General features: G+C 39.1%; 1 long non-coding RNA gene across 12 annotated transcripts; it reads right to left on the reverse strand.

Annotated features, from left to right (window-relative positions):
• Positions 1 to 1,857: 1,857 nt before the first annotated feature.
• On the reverse strand, positions 1,858 to 18,874 carry LOC127882469 (uncharacterized). 12 transcript variants are annotated; one of them, XR_008050543.1, is made up of 18 exons: positions 18,788 to 18,874; positions 18,207 to 18,307; positions 17,538 to 17,700; positions 15,812 to 15,896; positions 15,232 to 15,332; positions 14,561 to 14,724; positions 12,837 to 12,921; positions 12,257 to 12,357; positions 11,586 to 11,749; positions 9,862 to 9,946; positions 9,282 to 9,382; positions 8,611 to 8,774; positions 6,887 to 6,971; positions 6,307 to 6,407; positions 5,636 to 5,799; positions 3,912 to 3,996; positions 3,332 to 3,432; positions 1,858 to 2,824 (listed from the first exon to the last, which is right to left on the reverse strand). It is a non-coding gene; the product is annotated as an uncharacterized LOC127882469 (long non-coding RNA). The 12 variants fall into 12 exon arrangements; XR_008050544.1 differs by lacking the exon at positions 15,812 to 15,896; XR_008050546.1 differs by lacking the exons at positions 15,812 to 15,896; positions 17,538 to 17,700; positions 18,207 to 18,307.
• Between the last annotated feature and the right edge of the window lie 1,392 nt (positions 18,875 to 20,266).

The following is a 20,266-nucleotide window of genomic DNA, read 5'->3' on the forward strand; positions in this document are numbered from 1 at the left end:
ACCCTTTTCACTACAAACTCATCCAAAACTCATTGCCCCGGTTCAAATACCCTTTTCACTACAAACTCACTCAAAACTCATTGACCCGGATCGCATACCATTTTAATTACAAACTCACTGAAAACTCATTGACCCGGTTCAGATACCCTTTTCAGTACAAACTCACTCAAAACTCCTTGACTTGATTCACATACCCTTTTCACTACAAAATCACTCAAAACTCATTGACTCAGTTCACACACCCTTTTCACTCTAAACTCTATTAAAACTCATTGACCGGTTCAAATACCCTTTTCACTACCACTACAAACTCACCCAAAACTCATTGCCCCGGTTCAAATACCCTTTTCACTACAAACTCACACAAAACTCATTGACCCTGATCGCATACCCTTTTCACTAAAAACTCATTGACCCGGTTCAGATACAAAACTCATAGACCCGGTTCACATACCCTTTTCACTACAAACCCACTCAAAACTCATTGACCTGGTTCACATACCCTTTTCGCTACAAAATCACTCAAAACTCACTGACCCGGTTCATAATCCCTAATCAATACAAACTCACTCAAAACTCATTCACCCGGTGCACGAACCCTTATCACTACAAACGCACACAAAACTCATTCATCCGGTTCACAAACCCTTTTCACTACAAACTCACTCAAAACTCATTGATCCGTTTCACATACCCATTTCACTCTAACTCACTCAAAACTCATTGCCCCGGTTCACATACCCTTTTTACTACGAACTCACTCAAAACTCATTGACCCGGTTCACAAACCCTTTCCACTACAAACTCACTCACAACTCATTGCCCTGGTTCGCATACCCTTTTCACTACAAACTCACTTAAAACTCATTTCCCCGGTTCACATGACATTTTCACTACAAACTCACTCAAAACTCATTGACCCGGTTCACAAACCCTTTTCACTACAAACTCACTCACAACGCAGAGCCCCGTTTCACATACCATTTTCACTGCAAACTCACTCAAAACTCATTGCCCCGGTTTACATACCCTTTTCACTACAAACGCACTCAAAACTCATTGTCCCGGTTCACACAGCCTTTTCACTACAAACTCACTCAAAACTCATTGCCCCGGAACACATACCCTTTTCACTACACACTCACTTAAAACTCATTGACCCGGTTGAAATACCATTTTCACTACAAACTCACTCAAAACTCATTCACCCGGTTCACATACCCTTTTTACTACGAACTCACTCAAAACTCATTGACCCGGTTTACATACCCTTTTCACTACAAACTCGCTCAAAACTCAATGACCCGGTTTGTAGCGCCGTTAAATGTCGCAACACCGTTATATGTCGCTAGCTACGAGGTTATATTACACTAATTCCGATTCCCATAGGGTCCCATTATAAAACTGACAACTTTCACAGCATTTTTATTGCCTTTCCGACGTATCAATTTTTCCGAACCTGGTATAATTTTAAAGATGGATCTGTCATCTTCCAATAATTGCAATCAAAAACATACCGTCTCGCAACTTCTAAGAAAGTAAATCGCTGTCGAATGAACCCACCGTAGAAAAACGCGTTTCGGAATCCTAATTTCGACAAAAGCCCCACACAATAGAAAACACACCCTCAAAAGTTCATCTTTTAAGTTAGCTTCCAATCCAAGGCATCAAAGTACTCCAGACACATACAGGATATTACAAATAACCACAAAAGACATGTCTCACATTGTTAAATGGCTTATATTCAAGAAGAGAATAGGAACTCTTTAGAAATAGGCACTACTTTCGAATGGACCACGGAGGGATACACAATGATTTAGTGTAATGTAACCTTTAAGGGAACTCAACTTTGTCCCATCTTTTTCAAACTTTCTCCACATGAGATTTCAACTATTTCCACAATGAATATGCAATTTCAGTGCATTCGGATGGGGGTAAAGGCCTTAAAATGGCCATTTAAAGCGGTGACTAAATTGGCCGCAGTCAAGTCGGAATGCATGATTTTTAGTCTAAGTGACGACAGCTGATTTTGTGTCTCCAATTATTGTTACGCGTAACTTTTATGGCAAAAACTGGTATCATTGCATGCGAAATTCACCAATATATCAGCAAAAGGCCCAAATAAATGTATTGATTGTGAATCAGTGTACTTTTCTTGATGAAATAGGAGACTTTTTTTTAATTTTAAGCATTTTTTTGAATAAAAAACTCACTGACAGCATATAAAATCATGTTTTTTAAGAAAATTATTATTAAAAGCTTCACTTACAATCTAAACATACACATTGCAACTACAAAAATTAATGCTATTATGATGAGAGGCATAATTTGCAGCTTTCAAGCCGATACAAGCCGGCTACCCAAAATTAACACTTAAAAAGGCGCAAAGCGCTCCTTCAACAGCTTACGACACAAAGTGACACTTAATGCGCATCCAGATAGTCTCTCTCATATAAATAAGTCCTGTTAGCGACATTTTATTAAGTATTCTCTTTAAAATCCAGTGTTGAAAGCGTAAGTTTTGCAAAAATGCCCACAGTCACCATGCAAAAGAGCACGTTTGCTAAGGAATTCCTACGCGAGTGGCCACACTAATGTCGTGGCAGGAAAGTCATTTGGGTGTGATTCCTCTGTAGTTCAGTGTACATTCATTCCACTACCTGGGGATGACTATCAGGATCAATTTTCCCAGCTTGGTGTAGTGTTGACCTTTCAGGATGTTGATGGATCGTCCACAAGCGCTGCACCACTGCGGCCTCTGTTCAGGACACAGAGTCGGATTGAGGTGTACACAAACCCGCAGTCAGGCAAGGATCATCCAGACCTTTAATAAAATAAAATGTTTAGGCCCCTGAAACTGGCAATTATGTTCAACACTGAGATAAGGAAACACATAGAGGAGACATCATGCCATGGCTTTCTCATTATCGACACGGCAAACTCGAGCAGCTGGGGACTTGGCTCTAAACAAAAACAGGTATGCTCCATCAATGTGAGCAAGATGGCATGTCAGAGTTAAAAAGGGCAAACAAACAGACAAAAGAGATATAAATGAAATTAAAAATTAAATGCCAGAAGTTATTGTAAGTATTGTTTTTCTGTCTGCAAGGGTTGCTGTGGAAAATAGTGCTTAACGCATAGTTTGGCCTGTAGGGGTTCTGCTAGCAAGAACAAATCGAAGTCATATCTGCCCGCGAACTGTAAGCTTGAGATAACCATATCTGATGAAGTACTGCTTTGAAAATGCATTCTGATTGTACTTGAACCAGATCGCATTGACAGCACAAGGCTTCAGACCCCCCAAAAGTGTGAGGCTTTCAATAGTGCTTACCTGATACCAGACCGCATTGCCCAAGACAGTGACTTTCTCCCGGAACTGCACAGGCTGCATCCGCAGCACAATCCTTAAGCTCAATCATGGTCTGGCTAACTCTGAAATAGTGAAATCTGAATTTACAGATGCTCATTTGTCTAAAGGTTATGAGTTTATTGCCTATCTTATTAAAAGCAAACACAATGACATGCTTAAGAAGACATGTGCATTTCTGAAAAGACATACAGCTGCCCGATACTTGACTAGGAAAAGGCGCTATGGTCTTCACTCTGAAATTCATTACTCTAAGGGCTTAACAGAACAAAAGCCAGATCTTACAGCCAAATGGCCCCACCTACAGCTAAATATGCTTTATAGGTTGAAAATAAAGTTATTTGTCTGAAGAACTAGTGCTATTGACTCATCAGCTATGTTGCTCCACTGGCCGCAATTCTGTAAACATAGTGTATTTATGGAAATACCTAGTCTACCACCTGCTGCGCACCACTACGTCCACTGTAAATACACAGCTAAGTTAGTACTTTAACGAACAAACTGAAATTCATGTGTTAATTAAACAATCAGTATGATGACTCACATTGAAATCATGTCCAGTGCACCAGTCAGAGCAAGACAGCTAGCGGATTGTTGACCATCTACGGATCAAGGACAAACGGTCAGGCCTACAAACAAAGAGAAAAATGGCATAAATGGGCTGCATGCATGTAATTTGGCATATTTTTCATCTTGCTCTCCACCTGAAACTTCAATCTAGGGACATAATAATATTTACATTTAAGATTTGTTGGAAATGTTACCCTTACTTGTCCATACCAGGTCCCCCACCCATCCGGAACAGTCCAAAACCACCTAAAACATCCATTTGGACCAAAATATTGACATCTCTCATCTATTTTAGCACCCAAATCATCAAAACATTCATTAAAATTCATTTTCTACTTGTCTCGCTTGCAGACGAATCCATGTGACCTTGACATTGCAGTTAATGTGCTTTTTAAAGGTTATATTACACTAATTCCGATTCCCATAGGGTCCCATTATAAAACTGACAACTTTCACAGCATTTTTATTGCCTTTCCGACGTATCAATTTTTCCGAACCTGGTATAATTTTAAAGATGGATCTGTCATCTTCCAATAATTGCAATCAAAAACATACCGTCTCGCAACTTCTAAGAAAGTAAATCGCTGTCGAATGAACCCACCGTAGAAAAACGCGTTTCGGAATCCTAATTTCGACAAAAGCCCCACACAATAGAAAACACACCCTCAAAAGTTCATCTTTTAAGTTAGCTTCCAATCCAAGGCATCAAAGTACTCCAGACACATACAGGATATTACAAATAACCACAAAAGACATGTCTCACATTGTTAAATGGCTTATATTCAAGAAGAGAATAGGAACTCTTTAGAAATAGGCACTACTTTCGAATGGACCACGGAGGGATACACAATGATTTAGTGTAATGTAACCTTTAAGGGAACTCAACTTTGTCCCATCTTTTTCAAACTTTCTCCACATGAGATTTCAACTATTTCCACAATGAATATGCAATTTCAGTGCATTCGGATGGGGGTAAAGGCCTTAAAATGGCCATTTAAAGCGGTGACTAAATTGGCCGCAGTCAAGTCGGAATGCATGATTTTTAGTCTAAGTGACGACAGCTGATTTTGTGTCTCCAATTATTGTTACGCGTAACTTTTATGGCAAAAACTGGTATCATTGCATGCGAAATTCACCAATATATCAGCAAAAGGCCCAAATAAATGTATTGATTGTGAATCAGTGTACTTTTCTTGATGAAATAGGAGACTTTTTTTTAATTTTAAGCATTTTTTTGAATAAAAAACTCACTGACAGCATATAAAATCATGTTTTTTAAGAAAATTATTATTAAAAGCTTCACTTACAATCTAAACATACACATTGCAACTACAAAAATTAATGCTATTATGATGAGAGGCATAATTTGCAGCTTTCAAGCCGATACAAGCCGGCTACCCAAAATTAACACTTAAAAAGGCGCAAAGCGCTCCTTCAACAGCTTACGACACAAAGTGACACTTAATGCGCATCCAGATAGTCTCTCTCATATAAATAAGTCCTGTTAGCGACATTTTATTAAGTATTCTCTTTAAAATCCAGTGTTGAAAGCGTAAGTTTTGCAAAAATGCCCACAGTCACCATGCAAAAGAGCACGTTTGCTAAGGAATTCCTACGCGAGTGGCCACACTAATGTCGTGGCAGGAAAGTCATTTGGGTGTGATTCCTCTGTAGTTCAGTGTACATTCATTCCACTACCTGGGGATGACTATCAGGATCAATTTTCCCAGCTTGGTGTAGTGTTGACCTTTCAGGATGTTGATGGATCGTCCACAAGCGCTGCACCACTGCGGCCTCTGTTCAGGACACAGAGTCGGATTGAGGTGTACACAAACCCGCAGTCAGGCAAGGATCATCCAGACCTTTAATAAAATAAAATGTTTAGGCCCCTGAAACTGGCAATTATGTTCAACACTGAGATAAGGAAACACATAGAGGAGACATCATGCCATGGCTTTCTCATTATCGACACGGCAAACTCGAGCAGCTGGGGACTTGGCTCTAAACAAAAACAGGTATGCTCCATCAATGTGAGCAAGATGGCATGTCAGAGTTAAAAAGGGCAAACAAACAGACAAAAGAGATATAAATGAAATTAAAAATTAAATGCCAGAAGTTATTGTAAGTATTGTTTTTCTGTCTGCAAGGGTTGCTGTGGAAAATAGTGCTTAACGCATAGTTTGGCCTGTAGGGGTTCTGCTAGCAAGAACAAATCGAAGTCATATCTGCCCGCGAACTGTAAGCTTGAGATAACCATATCTGATGAAGTACTGCTTTGAAAATGCATTCTGATTGTACTTGAACCAGATCGCATTGACAGCACAAGGCTTCAGACCCCCCAAAAGTGTGAGGCTTTCAATAGTGCTTACCTGATACCAGACCGCATTGCCCAAGACAGTGACTTTCTCCCGGAACTGCACAGGCTGCATCCGCAGCACAATCCTTAAGCTCAATCATGGTCTGGCTAACTCTGAAATAGTGAAATCTGAATTTACAGATGCTCATTTGTCTAAAGGTTATGAGTTTATTGCCTATCTTATTAAAAGCAAACACAATGACATGCTTAAGAAGACATGTGCATTTCTGAAAAGACATACAGCTGCCCGATACTTGACTAGGAAAAGGCGCTATGGTCTTCACTCTGAAATTCATTACTCTAAGGGCTTAACAGAACAAAAGCCAGATCTTACAGCCAAATGGCCCCACCTACAGCTAAATATGCTTTATAGGTTGAAAATAAAGTTATTTGTCTGAAGAACTAGTGCTATTGACTCATCAGCTATGTTGCTCCACTGGCCGCAATTCTGTAAACATAGTGTATTTATGGAAATACCTAGTCTACCACCTGCTGCGCACCACTACGTCCACTGTAAATACACAGCTAAGTTAGTACTTTAACGAACAAACTGAAATTCATGTGTTAATTAAACAATCAGTATGATGACTCACATTGAAATCATGTCCAGTGCACCAGTCAGAGCAAGACAGCTAGCGGATTGTTGACCATCTACGGATCAAGGACAAACGGTCAGGCCTACAAACAAAGAGAAAAATGGCATAAATGGGCTGCATGCATGTAATTTGGCATATTTTTCATCTTGCTCTCCACCTGAAACTTCAATCTAGGGACATAATAATATTTACATTTAAGATTTGTTGGAAATGTTACCCTTACTTGTCCATACCAGGTCCCCCACCCATCCGGAACAGTCCAAAACCACCTAAAACATCCATTTGGACCAAAATATTGACATCTCTCATCTATTTTAGCACCCAAATCATCAAAACATTCATTAAAATTCATTTTCTACTTGTCTCGCTTGCAGACGAATCCATGTGACCTTGACATTGCAGTTAATGTGCTTTTTAAAGGTTATATTACACTAATTCCGATTCCCATAGGGTCCCATTATAAAACTGACAACTTTCACAGCATTTTTATTGCCTTTCCGACGTATCAATTTTTCCGAACCTGGTATAATTTTAAAGATGGATCTGTCATCTTCCAATAATTGCAATCAAAAACATACCGTCTCGCAACTTCTAAGAAAGTAAATCGCTGTCGAATGAACCCACCGTAGAAAAACGCGTTTCGGAATCCTAATTTCGACAAAAGCCCCACACAATAGAAAACACACCCTCAAAAGTTCATCTTTTAAGTTAGCTTCCAATCCAAGGCATCAAAGTACTCCAGACACATACAGGATATTACAAATAACCACAAAAGACATGTCTCACATTGTTAAATGGCTTATATTCAAGAAGAGAATAGGAACTCTTTAGAAATAGGCACTACTTTCGAATGGACCACGGAGGGATACACAATGATTTAGTGTAATGTAACCTTTAAGGGAACTCAACTTTGTCCCATCTTTTTCAAACTTTCTCCACATGAGATTTCAACTATTTCCACAATGAATATGCAATTTCAGTGCATTCGGATGGGGGTAAAGGCCTTAAAATGGCCATTTAAAGCGGTGACTAAATTGGCCGCAGTCAAGTCGGAATGCATGATTTTTAGTCTAAGTGACGACAGCTGATTTTGTGTCTCCAATTATTGTTACGCGTAACTTTTATGGCAAAAACTGGTATCATTGCATGCGAAATTCACCAATATATCAGCAAAAGGCCCAAATAAATGTATTGATTGTGAATCAGTGTACTTTTCTTGATGAAATAGGAGACTTTTTTTTAATTTTAAGCATTTTTTTGAATAAAAAACTCACTGACAGCATATAAAATCATGTTTTTTAAGAAAATTATTATTAAAAGCTTCACTTACAATCTAAACATACACATTGCAATTACAAAAATTAATGCTATTATGATGAGAGGCATAATTTGCAGCTTTCAAGCCGATACAAGCCGGCTACCCAAAATTAACACTTAAAAAGGCGCAAAGCGCTCCTTCAACAGCTTACGACACAAAGTGACACTTAATGCGCATCCAGATAGTCTCTCTCATATAAATAAGTCCTGTTAGCGACATTTTATTAAGTATTCTCTTTAAAATCCAGTGTTGAAAGCGTAAGTTTTGCAAAAATGCCCACAGTCACCATGCAAAAGAGCACGTTTGCTAAGGAATTCCTACGCGAGTGGCCACACTAATGTCGTGGCAGGAAAGTCATTTGGGTGTGATTCCTCTGTAGTTCAGTGTACATTCATTCCACTACCTGGGGATGACTATCAGGATCAATTTTCCCAGCTTGGTGTAGTGTTGACCTTTCAGGATGTTGATGGATCGTCCACAAGCGCTGCACCACTGCGGCCTCTGTTCAGGACACAGAGTCGGATTGAGGTGTACACAAACCCGCAGTCAGGCAAGGATCATCCAGACCTTTAATAAAATAAAATGTTTAGGCCCCTGAAACTGGCAATTATGTTCAACACTGAGATAAGGAAACACATAGAGGAGACATCATGCCATGGCTTTCTCATTATCGACACGGCAAACTCGAGCAGCTGGGGACTTGGCTCTAAACAAAAACAGGTATGCTCCATCAATGTGAGCAAGATGGCATGTCAGAGTTAAAAAGGGCAAACAAACAGACAAAAGAGATATAAAGGAAATTAAAAATTAAATGCCAGAAGTTATTGTAAGTATTGTTTTTCTGTCTGCAAGGGTTGCTGTGGAAAATAGTGCTTAACGCATAGTTTGGCCTGTAGGGGTTCTGCTAGCAAGAACAAATCGAAGTCATATCTGCCCGCGAACTGTAAGCTTGAGATAACCATATCTGATGAAGTACTGCTTTGAAAATGCATTCTGATTGTACTTGAACCAGATCGCATTGACAGCACAAGGCTTCAGACCCCCCAAAAGTGTGAGGCTTTCAATAGTGCTTACCTGATACCAGACCGCATTGCCCAAGACAGTGACTTTCTCCCGGAACTGCACAGGCTGCATCCGCAGCACAATCCTTAAGCTCAATCATGGTCTGGCTAACTCTGAAATAGTGAAATCTGAATTTACAGATGCTCATTTGTCTAAAGGTTATGAGTTTATTGCCTATCTTATTAAAAGCAAACACAATGACATGCTTAAGAAGACATGTGCATTTCTGAAAAGACATACAGCTGCCCGATACTTGACTAGGAAAAGGCGCTATGGTCTTCACTCTGAAATTCATTACTCTAAGGGCTTAACAGAACAAAAGCCAGATCTTACAGCCAAATGGCCCCACCTACAGCTAAATATGCTTTATAGGTTGAAAATAAAGTTATTTGTCTGAAGAACTAGTGCTATTAACTCATCAGCTATGTTGCTCCACTGGCCGCAATTCTGTAAACATAGTGTATTTATGGAAATACCTAGTCTACCACCTGCTGCGCACCACTACGTCCACTGTAAATACACAGCTAAGTTAGTACTTTAACGAACAAACTGAAATTCATGTGTTAATTAAACAATCAGTATGATGACTCACATTGAAATCATGTCCAGTGCACCAGTCAGAGCAAGACAGCTAGCGGATTGTTGACCATCTACGGCTCAAGGACAAACGGTCAGGCCTACAAACAAAGAGAAAAATGGCATAAATGGGCTGCATGCATGTAATTTGGCATATTTTTCATCTTGCTCTCCACCTGAAACTTCAATCTAGGGACATAATAATATTTACATTTAAGATTTGTTGGAAATGTTACCCTTACTTGTCCATACCAGGTCCCCCACCCATCCGGAACAGTCCAAAACCACCTAAAACATCCATTTGGACCAAAATATTGACATCTCTCATCTATTTTAGCACCCAAATCATCAAAACATTCATTAAAATTCATTTTCTACTTGTCTCGCTTGCAGACGAATCCATGTGACCTTGACATTGCAGTTAATGTGCTTTTTAAAGGTTATATTACACTAATTCCGATTCCCATAGGGTCCCATTATAAAACTGACAACTTTCACAGCATTTTTATTGCCTTTCCGACGTATCAATTTTTCCGAACCTGGTATAATTTTAAAGATGGATCTGTCATCTTCCAATAATTGCAATCAAAAACATACCGTCTCGCAACTTCTAAGAAAGTAAATCGCTGTCGAATGAACCCACCGTAGAAAAACGCGTTTCGGAATCCTAATTTCGACAAAAGCCCCACACAATAGAAAACACACCCTCAAAAGTTCATCTTTTAAGTTAGCTTCCAATCCAAGGCATCAAAGTACTCCAGACACATACAGGATATTACAAATAACCACAAAAGACATGTCTCACATTGTTAAATGGCTTATATTCAAGAAGAGAATAGGAACTCTTTAGAAATAGGCACTACTTTCGAATGGACCACGGAGGGATACACAATGATTTAGTGTAATGTAACCTTTAAGGGAACTCAACTTTGTCCCATCTTTTTCAAACTTTCTCCACATGAGATTTCAACTATTTCCACAATGAATATGCAATTTCAGTGCATTCGGATGGGGGTAAAGGCCTTAAAATGGCCATTTAAAGCGGTGACTAAATTGGCCGCAGTCAAGTCGGAATGCATGATTTTTAGTCTAAGTGACGACAGCTGATTTTGTGTCTCCAATTATTGTTACGCGTAACTTTTATGGCAAAAACTGGTATCATTGCATGCGAAATTCACCAATATATCAGCAAAAGGCCCAAATAAATGTATTGATTGTGAATCAGTGTACTTTTCTTGATGAAATAGGAGACTTTTTTTTAATTTTAAGCATTTTTTTGAATAAAAAACTCACTGACAGCATATAAAATCATGTTTTTTAAGAAAATTATTATTAAAAGCTTCACTTACAATCTAAACATACACATTGCAATTACAAAAATTAATGCTATTATGATGAGAGGCATAATTTGCAGCTTTCAAGCCGATACAAGCCGGCTACCCAAAATTAACACTTAAAAAGGCGCAAAGCGCTCCTTCAACAGCTTACGACACAAAGTGACACTTAATGCGCATCCAGATAGTCTCTCTCATATAAATAAGTCCTGTTAGCGACATTTTATTAAGTATTCTCTTTAAAATCCAGTGTTGAAAGCGTAAGTTTTGCAAAAATGCCCACAGTCACCATGCAAAAGAGCACGTTTGCTAAGGAATTCCTACGCGAGTGGCCACACTAATGTCGTGGCAGGAAAGTCATTTGGGTGTGATTCCTCTGTAGTTCAGTGTACATTCATTCCACTACCTGGGGATGACTATCAGGATCAATTTTCCCAGCTTGGTGTAGTGTTGACCTTTCAGGATGTTGATGGATCGTCCACAAGCGCTGCACCACTGCGGCCTCTGTTCAGGACACAGAGTCGGATTGAGGTGTACACAAACCCGCAGTCAGGCAAGGATCATCCAGACCTTTAATAAAATAAAATGTTTAGGCCCCTGAAACTGGCAATTATGTTCAACACTGAGATAAGGAAACACATAGAGGAGACATCATGCCATGGCTTTCTCATTATCGACACGGCAAACTCGAGCAGCTGGGGACTTGGCTCTAAACAAAAACAGGTATGCTCCATCAATGTGAGCAAGATGGCATGTCAGAGTTAAAAAGGGCAAACAAACAGACAAAAGAGATATAAAGGAAATTAAAAATTAAATGCCAGAAGTTATTGTAAGTATTGTTTTTCTGTCTGCAAGGGTTGCTGTGGAAAATAGTGCTTAACGCATAGTTTGGCCTGTAGGGGTTCTGCTAGCAAGAACAAATCGAAGTCATATCTGCCCGCGAACTGTAAGCTTGAGATAACCATATCTGATGAAGTACTGCTTTGAAAATGCATTCTGATTGTACTTGAACCAGATCGCATTGACAGCACAAGGCTTCAGACCCCCCAAAAGTGTGAGGCTTTCAATAGTGCTTACCTGATACCAGACCGCATTGCCCAAGACAGTGACTTTCTCCCGGAACTGCACAGGCTGCATCCGCAGCACAATCCTTAAGCTCAATCATGGTCTGGCTAACTCTGAAATAGTGAAATCTGAATTTACAGATGCTCATTTGTCTAAAGGTTATGAGTTTATTGCCTATCTTATTAAAAGCAAACACAATGACATGCTTAAGAAGACATGTGCATTTCTGAAAAGACATACAGCTGCCCGATACTTGACTAGGAAAAGGCGCTATGGTCTTCACTCTGAAATTCATTACTCTAAGGGCTTAACAGAACAAAAGCCAGATCTTACAGCCAAATGGCCCCACCTACAGCTAAATATGCTTTATAGGTTGAAAATAAAGTTATTTGTCTGAAGAACTAGTGCTATTAACTCATCAGCTATGTTGCTCCACTGGCCGCAATTCTGTAAACATAGTGTATTTATGGAAATACCTAGTCTACCACCTGCTGCGCACCACTACGTCCACTGTAAATACACAGCTAAGTTAGTACTTTAACGAACAAACTGAAATTCATGTGTTAATTAAACAATCAGTATGATGACTCACATTGAAATCATGTCCAGTGCACCAGTCAGAGCAAGACAGCTAGCGGATTGTTGACCATCTACGGCTCAAGGACAAACGGTCAGGCCTACAAACAAAGAGAAAAATGGCATAAATGGGCTGCATGCATGTAATTTGGCATATTTTTCATCTTGCTCTCCACCTGAAACTTCAATCTAGGGACATAATAATATTTACATTTAAGATTTGTTGGAAATGTTACCCTTACTTGTCCATACCAGGTCCCCCACCCATCCGGAACAGTCCAAAACCACCTAAAACATCCATTTGGACCAAAATATTGACATCTCTCATCTATTTTAGCACCCAAATCATCAAAACATTCATTAAAATTCATTTTCTACTTGTCTCGCTTGCAGACGAATCCATGTGACCTTGACATTGCAGTTAATGTGCTTTTTAAAGGTTATATTACACTAATTCCGATTCCCATAGGGTCCCATTATAAAACTGACAACTTTCACAGCATTTTTATTGCCTTTCCGACGTATCAATTTTTCCGAACCTGGTATAATTTTAAAGATGGATCTGTCATCTTCCAATAATTGCAATCAAAAACATACCGTCTCGCAACTTCTAAGAAAGTAAATCGCTGTCGAATGAACCCACCGTAGAAAAACGCGTTTCGGAATCCTAATTTCGACAAAAGCCCCACACAATAGAAAACACACCCTCAAAAGTTCATCTTTTAAGTTAGCTTCCAATCCAAGGCATCAAAGTACTCCAGACACATACAGGATATTACAAATAACCACAAAAGACATGTCTCACATTGTTAAATGGCTTATATTCAAGAAGAGAATAGGAACTCTTTAGAAATAGGCACTACTTTCGAATGGACCACGGAGGGATACACAATGATTTAGTGTAATGTAACCTTTAAGGGAACTCAACTTTGTCCCATCTTTTTCAAACTTTCTCCACATGAGATTTCAACTATTTCCACAATGAATATGCAATTTCAGTGCATTCGGATGGGGGTAAAGGCCTTAAAATGGCCATTTAAAGCGGTGACTAAATTGGCCGCAGTCAAGTCGGAATGCATGATTTTTAGTCTAAGTGACGACAGCTGATTTTGTGTCTCCAATTATTGTTACGCGTAACTTTTATGGCAAAAACTGGTATCATTGCATGCGAAATTCACCAATATATCAGCAAAAGGCCCAAATAAATGTATTGATTGTGAATCAGTGTACTTTTCTTGATGAAATAGGAGACTTTTTTTTAATTTTAAGCATTTTTTTGAATAAAAAACTCACTGACAGCATATAAAATCATGTTTTTTAAGAAAATTATTATTAAAAGCTTCACTTACAATCTAAACATACACATTGCAATTACAAAAATTAATGCTATTATGATGAGAGGCATAATTTGCAGCTTTCAAGCCGATACAAGCCGGCTACCCAAAATTAACACTTAAAAAGGCGCAAAGCGCTCCTTCAACAGCTTACGACACAAAGTGACACTTAATGCGCATCCAGATAGTCTCTCTCATATAAATAAGTCCTGTTAGCGACATTTTATTAAGTATTCTCTTTAAAATCCAGTGTTGAAAGCGTAAGTTTTGCAAAAATGCCCACAGTCACCATGCAAAAGAGCACGTTTGCTAAGGAATTCCTACGCGAGTGGCCACACTAATGTCGTGGCAGGAAAGTCATTTGGGTGTGATTCCTCTGTAGTTCAGTGTACATTCATTCCACTACCTGGGGATGACTATCAGGATCAATTTTCCCAGCTTGGTGTAGTGTTGACCTTTCAGGATGTTGATGGATCGTCCACAAGCGCTGCACCACTGCGGCCTCTGTTCAGGACACAGAGTCGGATTGAGGTGTACACAAACCCGCAGTCAGGCAAGGATCATCCAGACCTTTAATAAAATAAAATGTTTAGGCCCCTGAAACTGGCAATTATGTTCAACACTGAGATAAGGAAACACATAGAGGAGACATCATGCCATGGCTTTCTCATTATCGACACGGCAAACTCGAGCAGCTGGGGACTTGGCTCTAAACAAAAACAGGTATGCTCCATCAATGTGAGCAAGATGGCATGTCAGAGTTAAAAAGGGCAAACAAACAGACAAAAGAGATATAAAGGAAATTAAAAATTAAATGCCAGAAGTTATTGTAAGTATTGTTTTTCTGTCTGCAAGGGTTGCTGTGGAAAATAGTGCTTAACGCATAGTTTGGCCTGTAGGGGTTCTGCTAGCAAGAACAAATCGAAGTCATATCTGCCCGCGAACTGTAAGCTTGAGATAACCATATCTGATGAAGTACTGCTTTGAAAATGCATTCTGATTGTACTTGAACCAGATCGCATTGACAGCACAAGGCTTCAGACCCCCCAAAAGTGTGAGGCTTTCAATAGTGCTTACCTGATACCAGACCGCATTGCCCAAGACAGTGACTTTCTCCCGGAACTGCACAGGCTGCATCCGCAGCACAATCCTTAAGCTCAATCATGGTCTGGCTAACTCTGAAATAGTGAAATCTGAATTTACAGATGCTCATTTGTCTAAAGGTTATGAGTTTATTGCCTATCTTATTAAAAGCAAACACAATGACATGCTTAAGAAGACATGTGCATTTCTGAAAAGACATACAGCTGCCCGATACTTGACTAGGAAAAGGCGCTATGGTCTTCACTCTGAAATTCATTACTCTAAGGGCTTAACAGAACAAAAGCCAGATCTTACAGCCAAATGGCCCCACCTACAGCTAAATATGCTTTATAGGTTGAAAATAAAGTTATTTGTCTGAAGAACTAGTGCTATTAACTCATCAGCTATGTTGCTCCACTGGCCGCAATTCTGTAAACATAGTGTATTTATGGAAATACCTAGTCTACCACCTGCTGCGCACCACTACGTCCACTGTAAATACACAGCTAAGTTAGTACTTTAACGAACAAACTGAAATTCATGTGTTAATTAAACAATCAGTATGATGACTCACATTGAAATCATGTCCAGTGCACCAGTCAGAGCAAGACAGCTAGCGGATTGTTGACCATCTACGGCTCAAGGACAAACGGTCAGGCCTACAAACAAAGAGAAAAATGGCATAAATGGGCTGCATGCATGTAATTTGGCATATTTTTCATCTTGCTCTCCACCTGAAACTTCAATCTAGGGACATAATAATATTTACATTTAAGATTTGTTGGAAATGTTACCCTTACTTGTCCATACCAGGTCCCCCACCCATCCGGAACAGTCCAAAACCACCTAAAACATCCATTTGGACCAAAATATTGACATCTCTCATCTATTTTAGCACCCAAATCATCAAAACATTCATTAAAATTCATTTTCTACTTGTCTCGCTTGCAGACGAATCCATGTGACCTTGACATTGCAGTTAATGTGCTTTTTAAAGGTTATATTACACTAATTCCGATTCCCATAGGGTCCCATTATAAAACTGACAACTTTCACAGCATTTTTATTGCCTTTCCGACGTATCAATTTTTCCGAACCTGGTATAATTTTAAAGATGGATCTGTCATCTTCCAATAATTGCAATCAAAAACATACCGTCTCGCAACTTCTAAGAAAGTAAATCGCTGTCGAATGAACCCACCGTAGAAAAACGCGTTTCGGAATCCTAATTTCGACAAAAGCCCCACACAATAGAAAACACACCCTCAAAAGTTCATCTTTTAAGTTAGCTTCCAATCCAAGGCATCAAAGTACTCCAGACACATACAGGATATTACAAATAACCACAAAAGACATGTCTCACATTGTTAAATGGCTTATATTCAAGAAGAGAATAGGAACTCTTTAGAAATAGGCACTACTTTCGAATGGACCACGGAGGGATACACAATGATTTAGTGTAATGTAACCTTTAAGGGAACTCAACTTTGTCCCATCTTTTTCAAACTTTCTCCACATGAGATTTCAACTATTTCCACAATGAATATGCAATTTCAGTGCATTCGGATGGGGGGTAAAGGCCTTAAAATGGCCATTTAAAGCGGTGACTAAATTGGCCGCAGTCAAGTCGGAATGCATGATTTTTAGTCTAAGTGACGACAGCTGATTTTGTGTCTCCAATTATTGTTACGCGTAACTTTTATGGCAAAAACTGGTATCATTGCATGCGAAATTCACCAATATATCAGCAAAAGGCCCAAATAAATGTATTGATTGTGAATCAGTGTACTTTTCTTGATGAAATAGGAGACTTTTTTTTTAATTTTAAGCATTTTTTTCAATAAAAAACTCACTGACAGCATATAAAATCATGTTTTTTAAGAAAATTATTATTAAAAGCTTCACTTACAATCTAAACATACACATTGCAATTACAAAAATTAATGCTATTATGATGAGAGGCATAATTTGCAGCTTTCAAGCCGATACAAGCCGGCTACCCAAAATTAACACTTAAAAAGGCGCAAAGCGCTCCTTCAACAGCTTACGACACAAAGTGACACTTAATGCGCATCCAGATAGTCTCTCTCATATAAATAAGTCCTGTTAGCGACATTTTATTAAGTATTCTCTTTAAAATCCAGTGTTGAAAGCGTAAGTTTTGCAAAAATGCCCACAGTCACCATGCAAAAGAGCACGTTTGCTAAGGAATTCCTACGCGAGTGGCCACACTAATGTCGTGGCAGGAAAGTCATTTGGGTGTGATTCCTCTGTAGTTCAGTGTACATTCATTCCACTACCTGGGGATGACTATCAGGATCAATTTTCCAGCTTGGTGTAGTGTTGACCTTTCAGGATGTTGATGGATCGTCCACAAGCGCTGCACCACTGCGGCCTCTGTTCAGGACACAGAGTCGGATTGAGGTGTACACAAACCCGCAGTCAGGCAAGGATCATCCAGACCTTTAATAAAATAAAATGTTTAGGCCCCTGAAACTGGCAATTATGTTCAACACTGAGATAAGGAAACACATAGAGGAGACATCATGCCATGGCTTTCTCATTATCGACACGGCAAACTCGAGCAGCTGGGGACTTGGCTCTAAACAAAAACAGGTATGCTCCATCAATGTGAGCAAGATGGCATGTCAGAGTTAAAAAGGGCAAACAAACAGACAAAAGAGATATAAAGGAAATTAAAATTAAATGCCAGAAGTTATTGTAAGTATTGTTTTTCTGTCTGCAAGGGTTGCTGTGGAAAATAGTGCTTAACGCATAGTTTGGCCTGTAGGGGTTCTGCTAGCAAGAACAAATCGAAGTCATATCTGCCCGCGAACTGTAAGCTTGAGATAACCATATCTGATGAAGTACTGCTTTGAAAATGCATTCTGATTGTACTTGAACCAGATCGCATTGACAGCACAAGGCTTCAGACCCCCCAAAAGTGTGAGGCTTTCAATAGTGCTTACCTGATACCAGACCGCATTGCCCAAGACAGTGACTTTCTCCCGGAACTGCACAGGCTGCATCCGCAGCACAATCCTTAAGCTCAATCATGGTCTGGCTAACTCTGAAATAGTGAAATCTGAATTTACAGATGCTCATTTGTCTAAAGGTTATGAGTTTATTGCCTATCTTATTAAAAGCAAACACAATGACATGCTTAAGAAGACATGTGCATTTCTGAAAAGACATACAGCTGCCCGATACTTGACTAGGAAAAGGCGCTATGGTCTTCACTCTGAAATTCATTACTCTAAGGGCTTAACAGAACAAAAGCCAGATCTTACAGCCTAAATGGCCCCACCTACAGCTAAATATGCTTTATAGGTTGAAAATAAAGTTATTTGTCTGAAGAACTAGTGCTATTAACTCATCAGCTATGTTGCTCCACTGGCCGCAATTCTGTAAACATAGTGTATTTATGGAAATACCTAGTCTACCACCTGCTGCGCACCACTACGTCCACTGTAAATACACAGCTAAGTTAGTACTTTAACGAACAAACTGAAATTCATGTGTTAATTAAACAATCAGTATGATGACTCACATTGAAATCATGTCCAGTGCACCAGTCAGAGCAAGACAGCTAGCGGATTGTTGACCATCTACGGCTCAAGGACAAACGGTCAGGCCTACAAACAAAGAGAAAATGGCATATAAATGGGCTGCATGCATGTAATTTGGCATATTTTTCATCTTGCTCTCCACCTGAAACTTCAATCTAGGGACATAATAATATTTACATTTAAGATTTGTTGGAAATGTTACCCTTACTTGTCCATACCAGGTCCCCCACCCATCCGGAACAGTCCAAAACCACCTAAAACATCCATTTGGACCAAAATATTGACATCTCTCATCTATTTTAGCACCCAAATCATCAAAACATTCATTAAAATTCATTTTCTACTTGTCTCGCTTGCAGACGAATCCATGTGACCTTGACATTGCAGTAATGTGCTTTTAAAGGTTATATTACACTAATTCCGATTCCCATAGGGTCCCATTATAAAACTGACAACTTTCACAGCATTTTTATTGCCTTTCCGATCGTATCAATTTTTCCGAACCTGGTATAATTTTAAAGATGGATCTGTCATCTTCCAATAATTGCAATCAAAAACATACCGTCTCGCAACTTCTAAGAAAGTAAATCGCTGTCGAATGAACCCACCGTAGAAAAACGCGTTTCGGAATCCTAATTTCGACAAAAGCCCCACACAATAGAAAACACACCCTCAAAAGTTCATCTTTTAAGTTAGCTTCCAATCCAAGGCATCAAAGTACTCCAGACACATACAGGATATTACAAATAACCACAAAAGACATGTCTCACATTGTTAAATGGCTTATATTCAAGAAGAGAAAAGGAACTCTTTAGAAATAGGCACTACTTTCGAATGGACCACGGAGGGATACACAATGATTTAGTGTAATGTAACCTTTAAGGGAACTCAACTTTGTCCCATCTTTTTCAAACTTTCTCCACATGAGATTTCAACTATTTCCACAATGAATATGCAATTTCAGTGCATTCGGATGGGGGTAAAGGCCTTAAAATGGCCATTTAAAGCGGTGACTAAATTGGCCGCAGTCAAGTCGGAATGCATGATTTTTAGTCTAAGTGACGACAGCTGATTTGTGTCTCCAATTATTGTTACGCGTAACTTTTATGGCAAAAAACTGGTATCATTGCATGCGAAATTCACCAATATATCAGCAAAAGGCCCAAATAAATGTATTGATTGTGAATCAGTGTACTTTTCTTGATGAAATAGGAGACTTTTTTTTAATTTTAAGCATTTTTTTTTGAATAAAAACTCACTGACAGCATATAAAATCATGTTTTTTAAGAAAATATTATTAAAAGCTTCACTTACAATCTAAACATACACATTGCAATTACAAAAATTAATGCTATTATGATGAGAGGCATAATTTGCAGCTTTCAAGCCGATACAAGCCGGCTACCCAAAATTAACACTTAAAAAGGCGCAAGCGCTCCTTCAACAGCTTACGACACAAA

Source organism: Dreissena polymorpha, chromosome 5, assembly GCF_020536995.1.
Source record: "Dreissena polymorpha isolate Duluth1 chromosome 5, UMN_Dpol_1.0, whole genome shotgun sequence".
NCBI lineage: Eukaryota > Metazoa > Mollusca > Bivalvia > Myida > Dreissenidae > Dreissena > Dreissena polymorpha.